This window comes from Schistocerca cancellata, chromosome 3 (genome assembly GCF_023864275.1).
Source record: "Schistocerca cancellata isolate TAMUIC-IGC-003103 chromosome 3, iqSchCanc2.1, whole genome shotgun sequence".
NCBI classification, from domain to species: domain Eukaryota; kingdom Metazoa; phylum Arthropoda; class Insecta; order Orthoptera; family Acrididae; genus Schistocerca; species Schistocerca cancellata.
The window spans coordinates 635,897,433-635,915,500 of record NC_064628.1 but is presented as its reverse complement, the minus strand read 5'-3'; positions in this window follow the sequence as shown (position 1 = coordinate 635,915,500).

Sequence of the window (18,068 nt, the reverse complement as noted above, 5' to 3'; positions counted from 1 at the left end):
AATCAAAATAAAAGATTTTTCAACAGAACTCACAATACAAAGCTGGGATGAAGTGCACAAGGAAACCAATTTGAATATGAAATTCTCTAAATTCTCCACATTGTTTAAATTGAACTTTGAAAAGGCATTTCCAAAAGTATGCATGTCTGTATCAACATCTCACAGAAACAGATAGATAGCAGCAGGTATTAAGAAGTCCTCCCAAATACTTTTTTAAATACCTCAATTTCATGAAAAAGGGTCGCAGCACAGATTTTAATTCATTTCATCTGCTTCGATCATTATCGTAGAGTTGCAGTGATTCAGAATTCTTAAATTTCTATCATAGATACAAAAAGATCTATAGGAAGGTGCTGATTGCTGCAAAAAAGTCATTTAATGACAAAATAATATATAATGCAGAGAATAAAAGCAAAGCAGTCTGGGATGATATAAGAAAGGAAACAAGGAGAGGCAAACAAATGAAGAATAACATACTACTAAGGGATGGGGATAAGGTAATAAATAATCCACTTCTCTAAATAGTAAACTATGTAAACGAGCATTTTTCAAGTATTGCATAGAAGTTACAGTCAAAGTATTTACAAGTTTAGACCAATTTAAAATAACCTAATTCATATACACGTACAATTACAGACTTCTAGTTAGAGACAATCATTAGATTTACTCCTGGTATACAATACATCTTTTACAAATAACTTATTAAATAATGTTATGCCACACTGTTCACTCATATCTCACTATCAATCAATGCACACACTATACACACATTGTTTCATAACACTTCACTCACTATACACACAAACCCACATACTGGCAATATCTGGGCCATTTTTATCGTAGATGATAGAAAGAGACTTAAATGTCTCAGGGAAACATTTAACTATAAGATCTAGAGATCGAAGAAATCGCAAAAATACACTTATTTAAAAAAGCAATTAAAAAGTACATGTTGTGCAATACATTTAATACGTTGAAGGATTACTTAGATAAAACAGAGTAGGGGTTTGGTAAAAAAAGTCATACAAACAAATAATAATAATGATTATAAAACATCCAACATTCCACATAACACCTTCACACAATGTTTTTTCTTCTTTTTTCCTTTTCTAGAAAAACTTACCCCAAGCTATGCATAGCACAGTACTAATACCTCTTCCTCTTTCTGAACTCAGCATCTCACTCACTATGGAGGGATGCTGACTCAGTTTTTCAGGATGCCAAATTGGAAGTTGCAGTACAGAAAATGGCCCAGAGATTGCCAGTGTGTGTGTTTGGGTGTGTAGTGAGTGAAGTGTTATGAAACAATGTGTGTATAGTGTGTGCAGTGATTGATAGTGAGATATGAGTGAACATTGTGGCATAACATTATTTAATAAGTTATTTGTAAAAGAAGTATTGCATACCAGGACTAAATCTAATGATTGTCTCTGACTAGAAGCCTGTAAATGATGTATGTGTATATGAATTAGCTTATTTTAAATTGGTCTTGTAAATACTTTGACATCCTTGTAAAAAGAGATCTAGGCATGAATAAAGCTGCTACTAATACTACTAATACTACTATAAGATATTATTTCACTTTTTGTGACATTGCTCAGTGTTGTGATTAATTAATTTTAATATTTTTGGTTCTGATCATAAAAACATTGCTGTACAAATTAAATACAGATTCTCATACGATAGGATTTAGTTTTATATTTCATTAACATGTACCTTGGGTATCAAGCAATATTTGTTATGTACAATAATGCAGGGAGAAATAGCTGCTTCATGTGTGAATAGTTCAGGGAAAAACTGTTAAGCTTATGTTTCAATTCACCAAAGCACTTAAAATAAAATAGACCTTTTTAAGTTCATCCTACTTAATTCACTTCTCGAATTTGGTGGGAAGAGAGCAGCAGGGAAATGGTGTAACATAGTGTGTATGTCAGATTGGATGAGGCCAGTGACTGTCTGTGAGAGATGATGTGTGAACAACATTTTGTTGAGTTGGGAAGTGGAGAGGGGTAAGCATGAAGGAAGTGTAGAGAGACCACTTTATGTACTTCCCCAGGTGTCCTCAGACTACTTACACCCTGTGAATACTATGTCAGTTAACAGCAAATACTTTGCAGTTCTCGTGTGCTGAATTTGTTATCTGGCCTTCTGAAATAATTGGTTTATCTGGTGGCCATTTTCTGTGGGAGGCTTGGATTTTGTCCAATCTAAAGATGAAAAGTATGTTCCACATGTTCCTTGCAACACTTTTGGCCATTTTTTTTTGTGGTAGTGCGCACCTGACACATTCAGCGCAGATTTACAAGTTTCTGCTGTGTAATGGATGTCAAGTAAATTACAGCGATTTGTCACAGAAATGAAGAATCCTCTGGTTTAGACTCTACACTCAGCTCCAGACCAGAGGGCTCTGATCATTCCTCAGAATGACACTGTAAATGTACAGCTGTGCAGAGTCCTCACAAGTATGGCTAGCTGCCTTCACCACTTCCACCAGTCTCCAAAAAGACATCATTCGTCCCTATGTGAAAAATGTTCTGCAGCTGACTGCATCCTGTGCTCTCAAATGCTCTTAGGATGGCCTCTGCCACCTGGCAGACAGTTCCTCCTGGGATATACACTTCATGCATATTTGTTTTGTTTCACTTCTGCAATACAATTACCCCAAGAGAGGCCATAATGCACCAACAATGCCTACAAGTGTAAGCTCTGTCTTTCCACTCTGTCGGTGCCCTGACCATGACAGAGGAGCAACTGCTGCATGAGCAGGAAAAATAAGGTCTACTGGCACTCTCTGATTACTAGCAGGAAGCAAAATTTCCAGTCAGTTTGTTAGAAGTATGTGGGTTGTCTTTTGGCCATTGATCACATACAGTGTTCTTGTGAAACAGGTTCATATCTGGACACATCCCATGCACCATCATCAGATGGCCACGTGGTGCCAGACTAGGGTTGGGGGTTCTCTGCTGGTCACATTGACAAAAAGAGTAGCTCTCAAGCTTCACAACATATTTGCAACATGAGATTGCCCTGCCACTCCATCACTAGTGCAGTTAGCAGTGGTCATATGGAACTGGTTAGTAGTGTCTAGTGCAGCTTTCAACCATTTATGAACACTGGTCAACCCCTTCATTGTGATCTTGTAATGGTCATAATCACTAGCAATCTCTATATATGAATGTGTCTCTTTCGATGATAAAATAACTGTAGGAATTAAGTGTGAAGCTAGGTTATGCTTACATAAAGACTAAACTAGGAGCAATGCACAAATGTGAGCTGCTGCTGCTGCTGTAGGAGCTTTAGAATTCAGAATGTTGTTGCATTTAGTGTGTAATGTTCAGCATACCTCCATATCTACACCCATGCCCTGTAAACTATTGTGAAGAGCATGGTAGAGGCTACTTCACATTGTAGGTGGATGTTGGTGATATTAGATGCTTACCCTCTTATAAATGGATTGCAATAGATGTGCTTTGCTGTGTTCCATAGTTTTCCCTGTTTTTAGTGTGACAAACTGACACATAGGCAAATAAAAATTGCCCTTTTGCAAATAACTGTATTGGAGTTAGCTGCCAAGAGACACAAACATGAGTTACAGTACCAAATGTAGCTCAGGTACTATCATTACCCTTGGATACTGACTCCTCTCTAGGAAACACGTGACATATCACCACTGCTTGACTTAACTGTACATGGCTTGCCAGAGTGCCCTGTATGGGGGAGACAGGGCCCAGCAAGGACTGAGTACAGTAACCCCATCGCCCCCCCACCCCCACCCAAAAAATAGTTCTGAACTTTTCTCTTGCACTGAAACTGAAACCCACATGAAGTGATGCACTTCACCTGTTGGGAAGTCAGCTGTGTCACGTGTCAGGGGAAGTAAGTGCAAAAGGGATGGGGCTGTTACTTGTCCACACTTTGGAGCAGATCTATATACTACACACTGTATCTCATGTAGAAATAATATTAGAAAAGATTTGTAGTTTGTATTACCTTACAGAGAGTATGTGAAAACATTTACTATTGTACAACCATTTTTTCAATTAATTCACAGGATTGTGGGGTGAAGAACCTCATATAGGCAAGCTAAACAACCTTTCACATTTTGACGCAGAATTCTTTAATCTTCCCCCTGCAATAGCTGATAAAATGGATCCACAAGCTCGCATAATGACTGAAGTTGTGTGTGAAGCTATAATTGATGCTGGTACGTAACTAACAACTATAAATAACATAATAATCAATAAATTAATCTTGTTCAAACATAGTCTGTCTTTCTATCCAAATATTTTAACTCTATGTGTCATATAGACAAGCAAATGTCCTTTTTACAGCCTTCTTTAGTAACACTTATTTTTATATCTGTTATCCTCATATTACAGGTGTGAATCCTCTAACACTCCGAGGCTCTCGTACTGGTGTTTTTGTGGGACTGTGCTTTTGTGATTCTGAGTTTTACTGGTTTTCTGGTCTGCACTTGTTCAACAAAACAGGGGCATTACATTCTTTCAGAAGTCTTCTTGCAAATAGAATATCATACATCTTCGACTTCAAAGGTACGTATTTGTACATACTATAAATTAAGATTGAAAATAGCTTAACTTTTGCCATGGACTGGGGGTAGTGAACATTTTTTTACCTACTGCCCACTTCTGTATTCTGTTACTAGTAAAATTTTCTATTCACACAATGGTTCCACAGCAGTGGTGCTTTATGAAGCAGGAAAGTAACAAACTTTACATCAAAATTTTATGAAAACCTAATGAAAATGTGTTTAAAATTTTTACTGCCTGCTGTCCACCAAGAAAGCTGGAATGCCCAGTAGTGGACATTAGGGACCAGGTTTACTACCACAGGCATAGACAGTTACACACACACACACACACACACACACACACACACACACACACTTCTGTACAGGCTGAATACACAATACTGTAACTGCAGTTCTACAGCTTGACTAGAATGGGGGGTTTTGTCGGGTTGAATGGGGGAGGGGAGAAAGGCAGCAGAAGTGGGAAGGAGGGTTGGAGAAGAATGGCTGATGACTCATGGGATGCAGCAGATGCAAAGGATAGGAATGCGATATGGGCTCCAGCACTGGTGAGCTAGTGCAGTGCACAATGATGATGATGTGGAACAGTGGACTGGGAGTGGGTGACAGAATAGAAGAAGGAGAGACTGCAGAAAACAGGGTGTAGGCACAGAATGAGTAAAGCTAGAGCAGGGTGGAGGGGTTATGGGGCTTGTGGAGATTGAAGCCTGGAGGATTAGACAAATGAAAGATATGTCGCAAGGACAGTTCCCATCTTTGTAGCTAATATGGAGGGGACGGATCAAGATGGCAGGTGTTGTGAAGCAGCCAGTGAAACTGAACAGTTGTCCACAGCAAAGTGACATGCCAAAGTTGTTACCTTTGCTCCTAAATCATGCACATTCTGCCAGGACTTACCATTACTATAACTTCCCTGTAGCATAGACCTTAACCAGTAAGCAAGCAAGGAGCTTCTGTGACATATTTCAAATAATCTAGGTTGGCCAGAATGATGTTTTCACTCTGCAGATGACTGTATGCTGATTTGAGGAGAGAGGTACTGGTGGAACTAAAGCTGAGTTCCACATCAGCACAAACTCAGCTGCAGAGTGAAAATCCAGTTTGGAAACAATACCCTAGGTTATGTCTAAGCTATTTCTCTGTAATATCCTTTCTTTCTGGCTTACTAGTCCTACAAGGCAGGTAGGAAAACTTCTATAAAGTTTGAGAAATAAGAGAGAGATCCTGGTGGAACTAAAGTTTCGAGAGTGGTTTGTGAGTCAGGCATAGATAATTCAGTCTGTAGAGCATGTTTCCACAAAAATCAGAAGTTACAAGTTAGTGCCTTGAGCTGGTAACAGTTTTAATCTGCAAGGAAGTTTCAAAACTAGGTTGTAATTATGAAGCAATTCACACATTTATACACAATATGTGATTCTTGATTACATACATTTTGAAAATAATATTAACATAGTTGTGGATAACATGAAATATGGTAGTTATGAAGGCAGCCTGATGTGGTCTAGAAGAAATACGACTCATTAGTGCAATGTCTGCAGGTGGAAAGCCTGTAAGGGAGATTTGTTTCATGCTGAAGGGGAAGTAAGTTGTTGATGTGCTAGTATTGTTAAAGAGCTTAACACTGATAAAATGCTTTGGCAAGCATAGGAGAAGTGGACACTGTTATTCAAGAAAATGATCCAAAGAGCTGAAGAGGACTAAGTAAAATATATTGGAAAGCAGATGCCTCTGTTGTTGATGGATGACAGATTGCCTTGATCCTGGGTACTGATATTAAGATATCAAATGAAGAGGTTCCAGAAAGAATGTTATAAGAGTACAAAAACTGTGTATACTGGACTGCTTCCATGAGGCAAACAAAGTACTATATGTAGTAAGTATTTGAAAATTGTTTACCAAGATCCCAGGCCAAAAACCAGTATCTGATTTGTGAGGTGATTCTACATCTGGAAATAAACCAAACAAGTCCGACGAACATGTGTCCAGTTTAAGACTACATATATGCATGACAAACGTGAATTTTACTTACCAAAATGCTGTGTAAGCGCTGTGATAGAATAATGGAGGGACTGACGACTGATCCACCCTACAAGAGGTGTTTAAAAAGTCCCTCACCCAACTCAGTGCACTTGTCAATGCATTGGAGGGCCTGTTGTGTTTTGCATATTTGTTTTGTTGATCTTTAATGCAGGCAAAAAAGTGCAGGTAGATCTTCTGTCTGTAAATAAACTTTATTGCATGATGTCTCTGTGTATGGCCAACCATTCAGAAGATTGTTGTCTGCTTACTGAGTCATCTGATACAGATGTTTCACAGGCTGCATATGGAATGGATATAAACCCTCAGAATGTAATGTGTGCTACACTCAAGTTTGTGGAGCTGACTGCTAATGCGCCATGTACTAGTGGTGTGACTCCAGTGCACCATTGCAGTAGCGTCATCCCTTTTTCAGCTGACTAGACAGCCTCATGTTCTGATGTTACATGTACACAGAGTAGTTTTCTGGATTCATGTAATGTTTGAAAACCTCAGGATACTGTGGCGTACAGGTTCATCAATCAGGGAAACGTCTCTGTTATTCTATCGCAGCCACAAGGGCACTGCCATTACAGTACCAACACACAGATAATGTGTCTGTGTATTCTTCTGGGTGAACATATGCGGGATGGTGTTTTTCGTGGACACAGTGGACTTGTTCAATTAAACAGCACTGTAACATGACATTCATATGACCTCCTTTCTGTTCACTGATCCAATTCCCACTTACTCACTGGGTATGCTTGCAGCTGTTGCCTCAATGTGATGACACAGTGTTGCCATATGTTGGAGAACCCTGTTTTGGGATGGATCATTCATCTGCCTCACCATTATTCTGTCCATCATAGTGTCTACACAGAATTTTGGTAGGTAATATTCACACTTGCCTTCAGATCCATTCATGGATGTGTGTAGTCCTCTAACACTCCAACTATCTAAGGATCGAAAATCGGACACATGTTCATAGGACTTTCTCGGTTTTTTTCAGATGTAAAATCACTTCACAAATCATGTGACATTACCTGCTGAATGCCCCACCCTATGGTAAACTGCAACTGCCATGATGTAAGTCACACTCATGTCAGCTAGTCTTGTGCAATGGATGATTTATTTTTATTTAATTTGAGAATAAGACACAAGGCTATGTAAATTAAAGTCAAGAATAAGACATAGGGCTATGTAAATTAAAGTCATATATGGAATGATGTTAAGTGGAGTGTGGTCTGATTTGAAATTAGTGCTTTCCTCTATCACAGCGACAGCAAACTCCAGAAATGTTATTCACTAAAAGCTGTAACTGGAATATTTTGAAGAAAATATGAATAATGAAATAGAACAGAAATGTATCTGATTACTTACACTATATTCGAATATACATTTATTTACAAATGTTTCACAATTGCAAACAGTCTTTCTGAATCTTATCTTTACAACTTAAAACAATCCCATTTAATTCCATCCATTTTTAATATCTCACTTTATCCCATAATCATTTCCATGTCCATAGGCCAGTGTCTGTCTAATAAAAATGCAGAATAAACCTAAACATGTTCGTTTCTGTAAAATGACAGAAAAATTAATTAATTGTATTCTTACATTGCAAAAACAAGAAACATCATTTATTAAGTACAATCACACTACTGGTGCCCATTTAAAAAAATTCAATTCTCCTGTTTAGGTTTTTTTCCACTCACTCACTGGGGTCACTTGTGTTAACTGTTGTGTTCTTTCCTTCAAGTTACCATTATGCACAACAAATGATTGTGCCCTCATCTGTCACAGAGTATCTCTTCAACTCTCTAAAGGTTGTGGCATGGAAAAGAAATAAACCTACAGTAACTATGATTCCCCTCTTTACCTACATAGTTTAAAACATTTTATTTAAGTTATATTTCATTTGGGTGGGGAAAAAAAAAAAAAGAAAAAACATAGCGCTATCCATGTGGATCAGGAGGTTTGGTTGCTCTGGATCCAGAGGGCTATGCCAGCGGTAGCATAGCTACTAGCAGGGTCATCCAGGCCGGACAGGCCAAAGGGGAGAAGACAGATGAAGTGTGTCCCATAACGATTTATCATTAGCCTGCCTCCTATCCTATCCTATCCTAAACCTCTCCTTTTTCCTTACCATTATCAACTCTTGCCAGGGATATGGCAAAGTTCTTAACGACACGCCGGCCGGTGTGGCTGTGCGGTCTAGGCGCTTCAGTCTGGAACCGCGTAACTGCGTGACCGCTCCGGTCGCAGGTTCGAATCCTGCCTTGGGCATGGATGTGTGTGATGTCCTTAGGTTAGTTAGGTTTAAGTAGTTCTAAGGTCTAGGGGACTGATGACCACAGATGTTAAGTCCCATAGTGCTCAGAGCCATTTTGAACCTTAACGGCAGCTATGACGGAGAAGATCATCTTTGGTATGGCGCAGCTGGCAGAGGAGGCACCCTTTCCCTCTTAAGGGAAAATGAGAAGTGGAACCACTGCCTTGAGATGAAGAGTGATCTTCAAAGGCTGAGGGAGTAAACCCCGAAAGAAAATCCTCATACCTATATGTTAGGCTTAGCAGGCCAGCAGATGAGAAAAAGTTGTTATTGCTTTCAGTAAAATAATGAGCCTTGGATTAAAAATACCTAAGTAGACAGCGCTTCTTGTACCTCTGGAATGAATGACGGCTCTTCACAGCCTGAAGAACAGAAGACTAGAACCCAACAAAAAGACAAGAACAATTTGAGAGTGGGAACATCAAATGTAATAACCTTGATAGAAAAGACTGAAGAGATTGAAGACGTGATGGAGAGGAGAAAGATTCATATCCTTGGCTTGAGTGAGACCAAGTGGAAGGGGAAAACTCTAAACTGCTGAGAGGTGGGTACAAATTATACTGGCAGATCACAATAAAGAGGCAAAAAATATAGTGGGGTTTGTGTTTCATAAAGACATTGACCCAGTTACAGAAGTGAGCTTTGTAAGTGAAATGATAATTAGAGCAAGAGTGAATTTGGGAAAGAATAGTTTTACTATACTCCAAGTGTGCGCACCTCAGCAAGGGTGCAGTGAGGAAGAAAAAAACGTATTCCTTGAAGAACTGGAAGACCAAGTAAGAGAAGATAACATTACGATAATTGGGGATCTGAATGCTCAGATCGGCATGGATAGAATTGGATATGAGGAGGTGATGGGCCCTTTTGGATATGGAAGATGAAGTACTGAGGGTGAATAAATTCTAAATCTGTGCATAAGGACTCATCTTTTAGTGAAGAATACATTCTTCAAGAAACAAGGTAGCCATAAGATTACTAGATATGGCTGGGATGACAAATTTAAGACAGTTATAGACTACATATTAACAGACAAATTAATTGGAGGAAAAGTAAGGGACACTAAAGTCATACCAGATAGTGACCATAGGTTACTAGTAGCTGATCTAAATTATAAAATGAAAAGTTTGCATGCTGTACAAAGAATGCCAAAAATTAAGGCGTGGAAGTTGAAAGAAGAAGAAAATAAGAACAATTTCCAAAATCTAGTAGCACAAAAATTTCCAGAAACAGAAAGGGGTAGTATAGAAGAAGAGTGGAACCTATTTAAAACATCAATCATTAACAGTGCTGTGCAGATATGCAGCTGGACAGAGGGAAAAGTGAAAGACAAAGAAAGTAGTTAGTGTGACAACAGAGTGAAAGATGCAATTCAAAAACGTAATATGGCAAAGAAAAACATGGAGTTTGAATAAAGAAATCCGAGCCAGGGGCTGGTGCTGAAAGATTATCACAAGGTAACAACACTGGAGAAGGAATACCAACAAAAGAAACTCCAATCAAAGAGAATTGTGAAAGAAGAAAAGGAGAAAAGTAGGGAAATATTCACCCAGAAACTAGAGCAGGATAGCAAAGGGAACCAAAAACTGATATATGGGGATATTATCAGGGACACAGAAGATATCAGAGAAGAGATGAAGAATTATTTTGAAATCTTACTGAATGGGGAAGGTGCACAAGAAAGTGACACCAAAGTCATTGAATTAGAGGAGGAGCTGGATCCAATCTATTCATTAAGAACTGAGAATTCCCTGAAAAAGATGAAAAATGGGAGGGTGGCTGCAGTAGATGAGCTGACAGCAGTTATGATTAAAGCTGCAGGAATCCATGGAACACAGTGGTTACACTTTGTGCTTGGGGTGATATGGAAAGGAAACAAAATGCCAGATGAATGGAAAAAAGGAATTATAATACCATTGTTCCAGAAAGGTAGTAGAAAGAAATGAACCAACTACCGAGCAATCACACTGTTATCACACTGCCTTAAGATAACGGAAAAGGTCATAGAAAAAAGATTGCGGAAAATTCTACAACACCAGTTAGAGGAACAACAGCATGGATTCAGAAGTAATAGGGGAATAATAGATCTCATTTTCTCCCTCCGTCAGCTAATGGAGAAGTATTGGGAAAAAGGAAAGGACCTGACAGTAGTATTCGTGGATTTGGAAAAAGCACATGACAGTGTACCAAGGGATAAAATATTGGAATGATTGAGAAAACATAATGTTCCTGATTCATTCATTAAAAAAGTCCAGATGCTGTACGATGGTTGTGAGAGCAGTGTACAAGTAGGAAGTGGAAGATCAAAATGGTTTAAGACGAGAGGTGTTCAGCAAGGCAGTTTGCTCTCCCCTTTACTGTTCATTATACTTGTTGTTGTTGTTGTTGTTGTGATTTTCAGTCCAGTGAATGGTTTGATGCAGCTCTCCATGCTACTCTATCCTGTGCAAGCTTCTTCATCTCCCAGTACCTACTGCAACCTACATCCTTCTGAATCTGTTTAGTGTATTCATCTCTTGCTCTCCCTCTATGATTTTTACTCTCCACACTGTCCTCCAATACTAAAATGATGATCCCTTGATGCCTCAGAGTATGCCCTACCAACCAATCCCTTCTACTAGTCAAGTTGCACCATAAATTTCTCTTCTCTCCAATTCTATTCAATACCTCCTCATTAGTTATGTGATCTACCCATCTAATCTTCAGCATTCTTCTGTAGCACCACATTTTGAAAGCTTCTATTCTCTTCTTGTCCAAACTATTTATCGTCCATGTTTCACTTCCATACATGGCCACACTCCACACAAATACTTTCAGAAACGACTTCCTGACACTTAAATCTATACTCGATGTTAACAAATTTCTCTTCTTTAGAAATGCTTTTCTTGCCATTGCCAGTCTACATTTTGTATGCTCTCTACTTCGACCATCATCAGTTATTTTGCTCCCCAAATAGCAAAACTCCTTTACTACTTTAAGTGTCTCATTTCCTAATCTAATTCCCTCAGCATCACCCGACTTGATTCGATTACATTCCATTATCCTCGTTTTACTTTTGTTGATGTTCATCTTATGTCCTCCTTTCAAGACACTGTCCATTCCATTCAACTGCTCTTCCAAGTTCTTTACTGTCTCTGACAGAATTACAATGTCATCGGCGAACCTCAAAGTTTTTATTTCTTCTCCATGGATTTTAATACCTACTCCGAATTTTTCTTTTGTTTCCTTTCTTCTTGTCTAAACTATTTATCGTCCTCGTTTCGCTTCAATACATGGCTACTCTCCATACAAATACTTTCAGAACCGACTTCCTGACACTTAAATCTATACTCGACGTTAACAAATTTCTCTTTTTCAGAAACACTTTCCTTGCCATTGCCAGTCTACATTTTATATCCTCTCTACTTTGACCATCATCAGTTATTTTGCTCTCCAAATAGCAAAACTCATTTACCACTTTAAGCGTCTCATTTCCTGATCTAATTCCCACAGCATCAACTAATTTATGGACACAAAAATGAAAGAATTCAAGGAAGAAGACAATGAAGATCTCAATGCTTCTGTTTTTGCTGATGACATTGCCATTTGGGGAGAGACAGAAACGAAGGTTCAGAGGAGACCAGATGACTGGAAGACAAAATTTAAAAAATCCAAGTTAACTGTGAGTAGGAATAAGACAGTGGCAATGAAGATGTGCAGGACACCCACATCTTGTAACATCATACTGAAGGGGTAGAAGGTTGAATGTGTGAAAAGCTTCAAATATCTGGGTAGCATCATGTCACATGATGGAAATTCCAAACTGGAAGTCTTAAACAGAATAACAAAAGGATCTAGCTTCTTCCACCAAGTATGAAATCTAATCTTGGGCAAGGAAGTCCCTCTAAGAACCAGACAGACCACGTATAAAACGTATCTTCTGCCAATCATGATGTGTAGTCTAGAGGCCTGTGTCATAAATAAGAGAGAGGAGAGTCAAATACAAGCATGTGAAATGAAGTTCCTTAGGTCAGCTGTACAAAGAATTAGGAGAGACAGAGTCAGGAATGATTATGTAAGGAGAGACCTGCAGGTGACATTGACTACAGAGGAGAGGGTGAGTGCTTTGAGATTGAAATGGTTTGGTCATGTGAAGCGAATGCACCTGACTACGCCGGTATTTGGAGGTGGAGGTACCAGGAAGAAGACCAATTGGGTGGCCTAGAAAGAGAGGGACAGACCGGTTAAGGAAGATCTTGAGAGGAGTAACATGGGATGTAGTGGAGAGGGGAAAGTTATACCAGGACAGAAATCAATGGAGGCATATCGTTCACCAAGTTCCTACCCGGCTTGCTGGAAGGAAATCCTGATGATGATGATGATTGGGTGTGAAACAGAAATTATCTGCATTATTGAGTGGACAAAATATGCAATTTTAAAACCGAATTCATTTGAAAGTGGAAAGTGTAACATTTTATTTTACAATATCAGAGAAAGGGTCTAAGGAAAACCCATTTGGTTATTGAGATTTGTAGTGCTGTTGGATGTTTAATGATAACCTATTTCTGGAAAATCAATCTGTAAAGCACAAGTGTCAAACTTGAAGACCAAACTGACCAATTGTGAATTCATATAATGTAAAATAAATACAGTACATTAGCAACAATGACAACAGTGAAATTCATATTTTCTTCTTATCACAAAAAAAATTCAAGCCCCTTTCATTTACATAGAAATGTAACTTTATTTTCCATGTACAGTACTAAAACGGAGAACAATAACAACATTAATGGGTTTTTTCCCTGTGACTTGTGGCATTACTGACCAGAATTTTGTAGTCTCTCCTTGGCAGCAAAAGTTTCTGATCACCTTGAAGATGAAAGTTTAAATGAATGTGGGGTGGTGTTTCCTCAAGAAGATGCACAACATCCTTAATTTGAATTATACTAACACACACATTTATTTCTTGTGAAGTTCCGTTATTAGTGACGATGACCAGTTTATGTACTATGATATTTAATGCAGTCCCTATGTTGAAACTAGGGTCCATCATCACTTGTTCCATGTACAGCAATGTCAAAAAGCAATTGTTTCTTTTGGTCGTAGAAGTAGCTCCATCTGTAGCTACAGAAGTTGATTTTGACAGAAGTAGATTGTATTTTTGTAGATGGTTGGAATCATAGATAGATGTATCCTGTCTGTGTTAGTGTTACAAGTTCAAAAAGTTCTGATAATTCTTGAATATGTTGAACTCCATTTCACAAACATGGAGTTAGGCAGCTAATTCAGCTATGTATGCAATGTCTGTACTCTCATCAGGGTCAATGAAAAAATCTTTGCATGTCGATGATGTAACTATATTCCAAGACAATCAACTGTCTGAAAAGGTTTCAGATTTTCTTTAATGAAATCACCTTCAGTAAAAGATTTTGGATATGTAGGCATGAGCTCTTACAACCCATAATTAGCTTGAACCACTGTTTCATTTTCTAGCCTCATCTTTACATCTCTCAATGTTTTTTGTCTCATTAGTTGCCTGTAATTATCAAATTTTGATTAATATTATTCATAGTGGCAATATTGTATACCTGTGGTACATTAATAACATTACTACATACTAAATTAATTATTTTATTTCTTAGTCTAGAGTAAAACATCTCCAATTCTGACTTTTCTAGGACTTTTCTACTTACTAAAAGTACTTTGTCTCTGTGGACACATGCTGAATGCAAAGAGTTGAAAAATTAATGTTTGTTTGTAACAGTAGAATATTTTAACAAAATTCAATATTTTTCCTTCAACATTAAGTTATCACACACAAAATATCTTTGAAAATTAATAACCATAACATAGATAAAATTATTTTACTTGTCCACAAAAAATTAAATGTTTCCTTTTAATTCAATTCAAATAAAGTATTGTTGGCACTAAACCGTGAACTTCAAAGAGATAGTTGTACTTCAAAGAGGTAGTTGCAACAAGCCTCCTTGTGCACACTTATGGAAGCAGCAACTTAAGAAAATGTGGAATTAACCTGAACATTAGCTAATTAGATTAGAGATTACATTAGATTAGATTAATACTAGTTCCATGGATCATGAATACAATATTTCGTAATGATGTGGAACGAGTCAAATTTTCCAATACATGACATAATTAAGTTAATTTAACAACATACTTAAGTTAATATAGCAACTTTTTTATTTTTTTGCGTTTTTTTAAATTTTTTATTTTTTTAATATTTTTTTGTTATTTTCTTAATTTATATCTAAAAATTCCTCTATGGAGTAGAAGGAGTTGTCATTCAGAAATTCTTTTAATGTCTTCTTAAATACTTGTTGGTTATCTGTCACACTTTTGATACTATTTGGTAAATGACCAAAGACTTTAGTGCCAGTATAATTCACCCCTTTCTGTGCCAAAGTTAGATTTAATCTTGAATAGTGAAGATCATCCTTTCTCCTAATATTGTAGTTATGCACACTACTATTACTTTTGAATTGGGTTTGGTTGTTAATAACAAATTTGATAAGAGAGTATATACTGAGAAGCTACTGTGAATAACCCTAGATCCTTAAATAAATGTCTGCAGGATGATCTTGGGTGGACTCCAGCTATTATTCTGATTACACGCTTTCGTGCGATAAATACTTTATTCCTCAGTGATGAATTACCCCAAAATATGATGCCATATGAAAGCAATGAGTGAAAATAGGCGTAGTAAGCTAATTTACTAAGATGTTTATCACCAAAATTTGCAATGACCCTTATTGCATAAGTAGCTGAACTCAAACGTTTCAGCAGATCATCAATGTGTTTAATCCAATTTAATCTCTCATCAATGGACACACCTAAAAATTTGGAATATTCTACTTTAGCTATATGCTTCTGATTAAGGTCTATATTTATTAATGGCGTCATACCATTCACTGTACAGAACTGTATGTACTGTGTCTTATCAAAATTCAGTGAGAGTCCGTTTACAAGGAACCACTTAGTAATTTTCTGAAAGACAGTATTGACAAATTCATCAGTTAATTCTTGTTTGTCAGGTGTGATTACTATACTTGTATTATCAGCAAAGAGAACTAACTTTGCCTCTTCATGAATATAGAATGGCAAGTCATTAATATATATTAAGAACAACAAAGGACCCAAGACTGACCCTTGTGGATCCCTACCCTTGATAGTTCCCCAGTTTGAGGAATGTGCTGATCTTTGCTTGTTATGAGAACTACTTATTTCAACTTTCTGCACTCTTCCAGTTAGGTATGAATTAAACCATTTGTGCACTATCCCACTCATGCAACAATACTTGAGCTTGTCTAGCAGAATTTCATGATTTACACAATCTAAAGCCTTTGAGAGATCACAAAAAATCCCAATGGGTGGTGTTCGGTTATTCAGATCATTCAAAATTTGATTGGTGAAAGCATATATGACATTTTCTGTTGAAAAACCTTTCTGGAAACCAAACTGACATTTTGTTAGTACTTCATTTTTACAGATGTGTGAAGCTACTCTTAAATACATTACTTTCTCAAAAATTTTGGATAAAGCTGTTAGAAGGGAGATTGGACGGTATGCAAAGGTATAACAATAGCATATTTCAGTCTATCAGGGAAAATGCCCTGTTCCAGAGAGCTATTACACAGGTGGCTGAGAATCTTGCTTATCTGTTGAGAACAAGCTTTTAGTATTTTGCTGGAAATGCCATCAATTACATGTGAGTTTTTGCTTTTAAGCAAGTTTATTATTTTCCTAATTTCAGAGGGAGAAGTGGGTGAGATTTCAATTGTATCAAATTGCATAGGTATGGCCTCTTCCATTAACAGCCTAGCATCTTCTAATGAACACCTGGATCCTACTATATCCACAACATTTAGAAAATGATTATTAAAAATATTTTCAACTTCTGACTTTTTGTTCGTAGAGTTTTCATTCAATTTGATGGTAATACTGTCTTCCTCTGCTCTTGGTTGACCTGTTTCTCTTTTAATAATATTCCAAATTGTTTTAATTTTATTATCAGAGTTGCTGATTTCAGACATGATACACATACTACTGGATTTTTTAATAACTTTTCTTAGTATAACACAGTAGTTTTTATAATGTTTGATAGTTTCTGGGTAACTACTCTTTCTTGCTGTCAGATACATTTCCCTTTTCCGGTTACAAGACATTTTTGTACCCTTAGTAAGCCATGGTTTGTTACAAGGTTTCTTACGAGTATATTTAACTATTTTCTTGGGGAAGCAGTTTTCAAATGCATTTACAAAAATGTCATGAAATAAATTATATTTTAAATTGGCATCAGGTTCATGGTACACCTCATCCCAGTCTAATTGCTGTAGGCTTTCCCTGAAATTTGCAATTGTTAAATCGTTGACTGAATGTACTACTTTGGAGGACTGTTTAGTATTGATGAATGGAGCTATTTCATATATTGTAACTAGCTGTGCACTATGATCAGAAAGATCATTCTCAACAGGCTGAGCATTTATCTGGTTAAACTTATCTTGGTCTATAAAGAAGTTATCTATCAGTGAGCTGCTATCTTTTACCACCTGAGTAGGAAAATCAATAACAGGTGTCAAATTGAATGAACCGAGTAATACTTCAAGGTAATTTTTCCTATTACCCTCTTTCAGAGAATCTACATTGAAGTCCCCACAAATAATAATTTGCTTCCCCCTGTCTGACAGATAGCACAACAAGGAGTCCAAATTTTTCAGAAATAGATGAAAATTTCCTGATGGGGACCCATATACAGTTACAATTATAAATGTGCCTTTATTTAATTTAAGCTCACAGGCGCGTGCTTCTATATGTTTCTCTACACAAAATCTTTTTTGTTTCTATACTTTTTGCACAATGATAACTTTTGACATATATGGCAACTCTTCCTTTCTCCATATTTTCTCTCATTACATGTGCAGAGAGCTTATATCCACTTACATTTACCTTATCCATATCAGTAACAATGTGATGCTCAGACAGGCATAGTATATGTATTTCATCCTCAGCTTCTAAATCTTCTAAACAAACCAGAAGCTCATCTATTTTATTCTTTAAACTCCCAATATTTTGATGAAATATACTTACATTATTTTTAATTATACTTTTATGAGAACCTTTCCTTATTCTAACATTTGCAGTACTCTCCTGTCTGAGTTTCTCATTGTACTTAGG